The sequence below is a fragment of the Erinaceus europaeus genome, chromosome X (assembly GCF_950295315.1).
Source record: "Erinaceus europaeus chromosome X, mEriEur2.1, whole genome shotgun sequence".
NCBI lineage: Eukaryota > Metazoa > Chordata > Mammalia > Eulipotyphla > Erinaceidae > Erinaceus > Erinaceus europaeus.
The window spans coordinates 66,258,096-66,265,601 of record NC_080185.1 but is presented as its reverse complement, the minus strand read 5'-3'; the positions used below and the strand labels follow the sequence as shown (position 1 = coordinate 66,265,601).

Genomic DNA, 7,506 nt, shown 5'->3' with positions numbered 1-7,506 from the left:
AATAATAGTTAATTTTGGTCAACCTGAAGAAGGAGGGGGGAGAGGGACACACACACACACACACACACACACACATAATAGTAATAATAAAATAGAGTAAAAAACCCTAACAGTCAGTCTGCAGCTTGGCGGGCTCAGGATTAGTTTAGGCAGTCTGAGCAAAGACCGCCAGTTGTAAAAAATCCTCAGGTAGTCTTTCCCAGGCAGGGGTGAGGCTCTGATTGGTCAGATATTTTGTTACTCAACTAGAGCTCCTTCCACTTAGGAAAAAAGAGAGAGAGAGAGAGAGAGGAGAAGGAAATCAAATAGGGAAAGAATTGGAATTATGCCCCTGTTGAGCCAGGAGTCTTGGTAAAGAAAACAGCTCAGCGGGGCACCTGCTAATAGCAGCTCTCCAGCCCTGGGGTCTGGTTTTGTGGTCAGGGGAGAGGTGCGCTTCAGGAAAAATCAGAAGATTTTCTTTCTTTTTCCTCAGTTTTCTAACCCAAGATTGAAGTATAGTCACCTCCTTCGTGTCACACTTAGGACCCCTTTTCCCCCATCCTGCTTACAGTGTAATATCCTACCTATCTGGCCACTGTTGTCAGAGTTCACACCAGCAGCTGCCTCCAAGTTGTCATCTTGCCTCCACCCATATTCTTCTTAAAATATAACATTTAATTTCTTCTCTTAAAGATAAAATGTTCTATGTAGTTCCGTATGGGGAACAGAAGCTAAGATATTTTGCTCTGTCAAGTCTCAGGATTAAGAGAGATTCACTTCATACATCCTCACAGGTATAAGAAGACTATAGATGGTACATACAGGACATCTGGGAATGGTACCATGTCAAGTGTGTGACTGCAACCAGAACACAAAGAGTGTGTATTGACAAAATCATACAGTATATCAAAGGATAATGAGAAATCATCAAAGGTACCTTCAAGTTTAGATACACCAGGTTATCAAATGTCAAGATACATGTATAAGGGTAGGTCTTCTTTTAACTCATGATTTATTATTTATTTACAAGATTATGAGATCAGAGGGGGTATAATTCTAAACTGATCTCACTACAGAATTCTGTATGTGTCCCCAGTCCCTCCACTGGAAATGGCAGTAGTTCTACAAAGGTCACTTCGTAAATAGTAATCAGAGGATCAGTAAACCAAAAGGACTTAGCAATTATTAACATATATAAAATCACATGTGGAAATTTGCCGGGATAGCCTGAGGGTACTTCTTCCCGAGCTAGTGCTCTCTGGGTTGGAGAGAACTCAACTGGAGCTGATCTAGGCTGCTGTGTGGGAGAGGGATCAGGAACTCGTGCTGCACCAACTTCCGCAGGAGATACACTCTAGAACTCTCGGAGCCAGAAAGCAATTTCCAAGTGTCTTTAATCAGAAGAGCAGCTGTTTTTATACTCTCCAAGTAGGGTGGAAACAGGATGTGATATAGAGAGGGTGGAGAGAAAAGTGACTGGTGAAAATCAGAGTGTGACAAAGAAGGGATCAGTGTGTGACAAGGAGGGGGTGGAGCAGGAGAGAATCCTATCATAGAACCACCAATGCCCTGGAGTGCTTTATGTAAAAGTGATTTATGTAAATAGACCAAAGCTTTGGATCAGCAAAATCCCTATATAGGCATATGGTTAAGCAGAAGCCAGGGGGAGGTGGCAACTACCCAACATCTCCCCCTTTCTTTTTAACTTTTTGCCATAGTATCAGGAGTGTGGGGCACTTTGTGAGGCAGGGAGACTGATAAGAGGCACACCTTTTTTGGGGGTTCTACTGTCCCTCCTTGCTCAACCTCTCCGTGGAGAGAGAGACTAACAGGATTGACACACCCCTCAGGCTTAAGCCCTTCCAAGCTCAACCATATCCTCACAATTCCCCAACATCTTCCTCTTACTTAATGGCCATATATAACTGGGTCAATGTCTGTAAAAGGCTTCATCTCTGTCAGGGGAATAGCAGTGTAGGGGTGAACGGAAACCTGTTGGGAAGAAAGCAGAATGATAGTGTGTAAGTGTCTTTAAAAAGAACTAGCACAAGACGGAGGGATAAGTAAGAGTAGCAAGAGACAGAGTGAGCCTGATGGGTGGAGGAGTGGGAGCCTGATAAGCCGAGGGGCTAGAGGGGTGATCTGGTATTGCAAAATCCCAAGTCAGCTGGCGGTAAGTTCTATGAACTGCTACAGTCATTCTTCAAGAAGTCCAGCAGTATAAAAGGAGTGTCCAGCAAGTTCTATAGAAGCATCAGTCCAATGTCAACGGCCAGGAAATAAATGCCACACGTCTATCTTGATGGAGGAGGACGGCCACCGGAACTTTTCTTCTCTGTAGAGAGTGACCTGGAACCGCCAAAACATGATGGGCGAAACAGAAGCAGGAAGAGCAGACACCGATGGTTGAGAGAAAGGCAGTAGGAAAGTCTTGTCCTTCGGAGTCTGTGAATCAGGTTCTCTAGATTGTGTCAGGTCACATCATGGGTTTCGGGGGATGGCTGTAATTGTGGGTGATGTCAGAAGTCAGGGGTCCAAGATGGATTTCTGGGGATTCTATATGAGTAGATGCTTCTTTATGCAAAGGCTTGTCATAGCTGTAGTCAATTACTTATGAAAAAACTTTGTAACAAATTAGAAGTTTACTACAATTGATAACTCAATGATTATAACTGGTTTAGGTATCTTCATAATTTCGTGTAAAGGTCATCTTACGTGACCTCATGTAGCAGTCTTTACATAGCAAAGTTTTCATACCGAATTTAAGTTACATATATTGATTCTTAACTATTTTTACATTGGGTTTTTAAGCAAACTCAGGTTACTAGAGTTAACACATTTTAGTGACAATTTTTTTTTGGTACATTTACAATATCAGATTGATGCCAAATTTGTTGTGGATTAATTTCCACAAGATAGCTTACAGGACATTTTTGGAGGCCCTCCAAAAATGTCCTGTATAGAGAATCTGTATTTTAACTTAGGAGATGATGAATTGTCACATTGAATATTTAGAGTTTTACCTTAAACACTCAGTTACTTAAATGAATTGATTTTACCTCTTCTCGTAAAAATGTAACTTCGAAGTTACAATTTAACTGTTAAGTTAATGTTTACCAAACTTGAAACACGCATATTAAACATATAGTTTATAACACAGAGGAGGAGAAAAACTTGTAAATAAGATATATCATTTCAAATGTGAATTTAGATCTACTGTCATAGTTGAACCATCTTTACTCACACAGTTTAAGACTAAACATTTCATATTGATATCAAGACTTAAAAAAGAAATCAAAAGGGGGAATGAACAATTTTTGGACTGTTTCTGGACGTCTCCAGAAACCATGGCTGCGTCCAGCCATTTGATATAAAGTCAGTTAACTTTCAGAGTACTCTGAGCACAATGGGTCATACAAAAATTTTGGTCACTCAACTCACTCAATTTTTTTTTTCACTCACTCACTCACTCACTCACTCACTCACTCACTCACTCACAAAACACAACTGGCCAGTAATAGCATAAGACAGTCATTCGGGGGGGGGAAGTTCTGTGAATCAGATTTTTTTTTTGATTCTGCCATGCTGTATTATGGATCCTGGGTGCATCCTGTAGCCAGTCCTCTTGCAGCCAGTCTTCTTGCAGTGTTTCTTGTTCTTCAGGGATATCAGCGCCATCATGTGGGTATTGCCGAACATGGTGGGCAGGAACCCAAACAGGCTTGGAGTAATTTTGTGGAAAAATACATGCGAAACCCCTCCCCATAGTCAACAGGGGGTCAGGTCCTTTCCAAATTTTATCAAGTGGGTCTTTCCATTTGACTTTAATAGCTGGGAGGGTGGGTGGTGTTTGCCAATGAAGAATTATAGGAGGTTGGTCGGAGTTTTGGTAAATATTAAAGAGATTTAATGTAGTTAAGGCTTTTGCCAGCTGGATATTAGGGGGGTACATTTCCCCTTTTTCTTTATTTAATTGAGCCTTAAGAGTTTGATGGGCCCTCTCAACAATGCCTTGTCCCTGTGGATTATACGGAATGCCTGTAGTATGAGTAATGTTCCAGAGGGAACAAAAATCTTTAAATTGTTTGCTGGTAAAAGCAGGTCCATTATCCGTTTTAAGTTGAAGATGTAAGCCCATTACAACAAAACAGGAGAGCATATGGCTTATAAGCTTTTTTGAGTTTTCTCCAGTCTGAGCTGTAGCCCACATAAACTTAGAGAAGGTATCAATTGAGACGAACACATATTTTTGTTTGCCAAAGTTAGGTATGTGGGTAACATCAATTTGCCAAAGAGCGTTGGCTTTTAAACCTCGAGGATTAACCCCTAGAGTCTGAATAGCAGGTGTTTTGAGTAGACCTGCACAGGAGGAACATGTAGCAAGAATACGTTTTAACTGTGGCAGAGGAATATCAGGAAATCGAGCTCGAAGACCTTTAAGATTAACATGGGTTAGGGAATGAAAGTCAGCAGGATTAGAGACAGAGGCTAGGAGAATTCCTGTGGAGGCAAGTTGGTCAGCTACAGCATTCCCTTCGGACAGGGGACCAGGAAGAGGGCTGTGGGAACGTACGTGCTGAACATACAGTGGATGGGTTTGAGAACAGAGCATAGAGGCAATTTGAATTAAAAGAGGAGAAAGTGGGTTGTCATCAATTCTTACATAAGATCGAGCAAGCCATGGAAGTAAGTTAACAGTATACACACTGTCAGAAAAAAGGTTGAAGGATTCTGGTACAGCTTTTAATGCAAGGAAAACAGCATAAAGTTCTTTGTACTGAGGGGAATTATCAGGGAGTTCAGTAAAGAGAGGTTTGGGGTATTGCTGGTCTGGATAATATATAAGGGCAGCAGCTCCCTTTTTTACACCATCAGTGAACACTGTAGGAGCAGAGGGGATGGGATCTCGAGAGAAAAGTTTAGGTACTAGTAGAGGCAACAGAGGTAAAGAAGCTATCAAATTATTAGAGGGAAAATGATTATCTAATTGTCCTGGAAAACCCATTAAACTTATGGCAAAACGAGAATGGTGGCGTATGAGCCATTCTGTATCAGTGAGAGAAAAGGGAAGAATGATTGAATCTGGTTCCCTTCCTAAGACCTGAACCGATCTGTTTCTTCCTTGGCGAACCATAAATGCTAAGGCATCAATCTCGGTAAGGAGTCTTGGAGCTCCACCTACTGGTGTATGAAGCCATTCGAGAACACCATGTTTCTGCCACAATGCCCCGACTACCGTGGGGGTGGAGTTAAATATTAGAGGATTTACTGGAGAGGAGGGGGAGAATCGAACGAGGTGCATGTCCTGGAGAGCCTGGTTAACTTTTTCCAGAGCCAAGGAGGCTTCGGGGGTTAACATACGCTTTGAGGAGGGCTGTTTGTTTCCTTTTAACAGATCGAACAGTGGTTGCAGGCAGCTTGTAGGCAGATAAAGATACTGCCTAAGCCAATTCAAATTTCCAAGAAAACTTTGTAAAGAAGCAAGAGTGAGATTAGAAGGAAAAGTAACACAAGGTTTTAAAGGATGAATCTGCGTTAGGGAAATCTCTGAGCCTAAGAAAGATATTGGAGGGATTAGCTGTATCTTCTCAGGAGCTACATTAAGTCCACTTCTCTTTAAGGCAGGGATTAGAAAATCACGTAGGGCGGAGAGATCTGTATCTAATTCTCCCCATATTAACACGTCATCCATATAATGAAAAACCTTAAGGCCCTTATGAATATATGGAAAAAAGGCAGATTTAACAACCTCTTGACAAATAGTAGGACTATTAGCCATGCCCTGGGGCAGTACCACCCATTCAAATCTATCGGCAGGGCTGGCATTATTAATAGAAGGAACAGAGAAAGCAAAATGTTTACAGTCTTGTGGGTGTAAGGGAATAGAGAAAAAACAATCCTGTATATCAATAGCTATGATTGGAATTCCTGTGGGAATTGCGGAAGCAAGAGGCAAACCCCTTTGGGGGGAGCCCCAAACCTGCATGGTTTTATTAACTGCACGAAGATCTTGGAGGAGGCGCCATTTTCCTGAGCGCTTTTTAATTACAAAGACTGGAGTATTCCATGGGCTCCGAGAATGACGAATGTGTCCCAAAGATAACTGCTCTTGGACGAGTTTTTTTAAAATTTCTAGCTTCTCCCTAGGCAAAGGCCACTGTTCCACCCAGACAGGCTCATTAGAAAGTCAATCTAAGCGGGCAGTTCTGTTACGAACAGTGGCAGTTAGTATTGGGGGTGCTGGTTGGGTCTAGCAGTCTCACAGGAGTGAGTGTGGTGTCCTGGGAATGCTTCACGAATTTGCGTGTCATCCTTGCGCAGGGGCCATGCTAATCTTCTCTGTATCGTTCCAATTTTAGTATATGTGCTGCCGAAATGATTTATGTAAGTAGACCAAAGCTTTGGATCAGTAAAATCCCTATATAGGCATATGGTTAAGCAGAAGCCAGGGGGAGGTGGCAACTACCCAACAGAAATTTAATCCAGAAAAACAGTTTTTAGGATTTAAGGAGAGGGCTAGAGAGTCCAGATTATTAAGTGCCGTGACTTTTGCCTCATATTTTAGTCTATCCATCTTTATTTTTAGTGATTTATTCAAATCATTTATATTTCACTGAAGGTGGTTGTGAAAGGCTCTATGAAGGTGTTTTTGGATGTCTTCCCAAGATTGGGAATACTTAGAAGTAGTTTGAGTAACACACAGACTTTTATTTAGTTAATCTAGCTATTTAGTTAATTTACTGTGCATCCATAGGCCAGTTGATGTTCTCTCAGGCAGGAGACTGTAGCCTCCAGGGCATTAAGCCCATCTAACACTTTTGTATCAACTTTAATTTTAGCCAGCATTTTAAAAGTAATATTTTAAAAATATTTGTTAATTTGATACGTTATTTGAATAGAATGAGATAATGCTGACAATCAAAGCTTTAGCCCTTATTATTGTGATGGAAATAATAGACAATATTAATAATTCTAAAAATCTTTTACTCTCAAGAACATGCTTTAAAGCTGTAGTGAGGGGTTGGGTGGTGGTGCACCTGATTGAGCACATAATTACAATGCACAAGGACACAGATTTGAACCCCCAGTCCCCACCTGCAGGGGTAAAGCTATACAAGTGGTGAAGCAGGACTGCAAATGTCTCTCTGTCTCTCTCACTTTCTATTTCCTCCTCCCCCCTCTGGCTGCCTCTATTCAATAAACAAAGATAATAAATAAATAAACAAACATAAAAATAAATCTATAATCATTTGAACCAGAACAGTCATCTGTCCATTGATGAGTTAAAATGACAGCTTCAACTCTCTGCATAAGGAGGAATAGCTGACATATGTTAAGATGAGTAATATTATGGTGAGTGATACAGGCAGTAAGACAATGATGCTCTGCTGGAATGCTGACTTTGAATTTAGGATTGGTTTCTTTGTTAAAGTTGGAAGAACTTAAAATAAAGTCCTATTCTCAACTCTAATGCCATTTTCCCCGACAATATTTTAAGTCCTGCATATTAATTATCAAGCTCAG

At 41.1% G+C, this 7,506-nt stretch overlaps 1 non-coding gene across 1 annotated transcript; it reads right to left on the bottom strand.

The window, feature by feature from the left end:
• Window positions 1-6,258: 6,258 nt before the first annotated feature.
• Window positions 6,259-6,362, bottom strand: LOC132536010 (U6 spliceosomal RNA). The gene has a single exon (XR_009547711.1). It is a non-coding gene; the product is annotated as a U6 spliceosomal RNA (small nuclear RNA).
• Window positions 6,363-7,506: the final 1,144 nt, after the last annotated feature.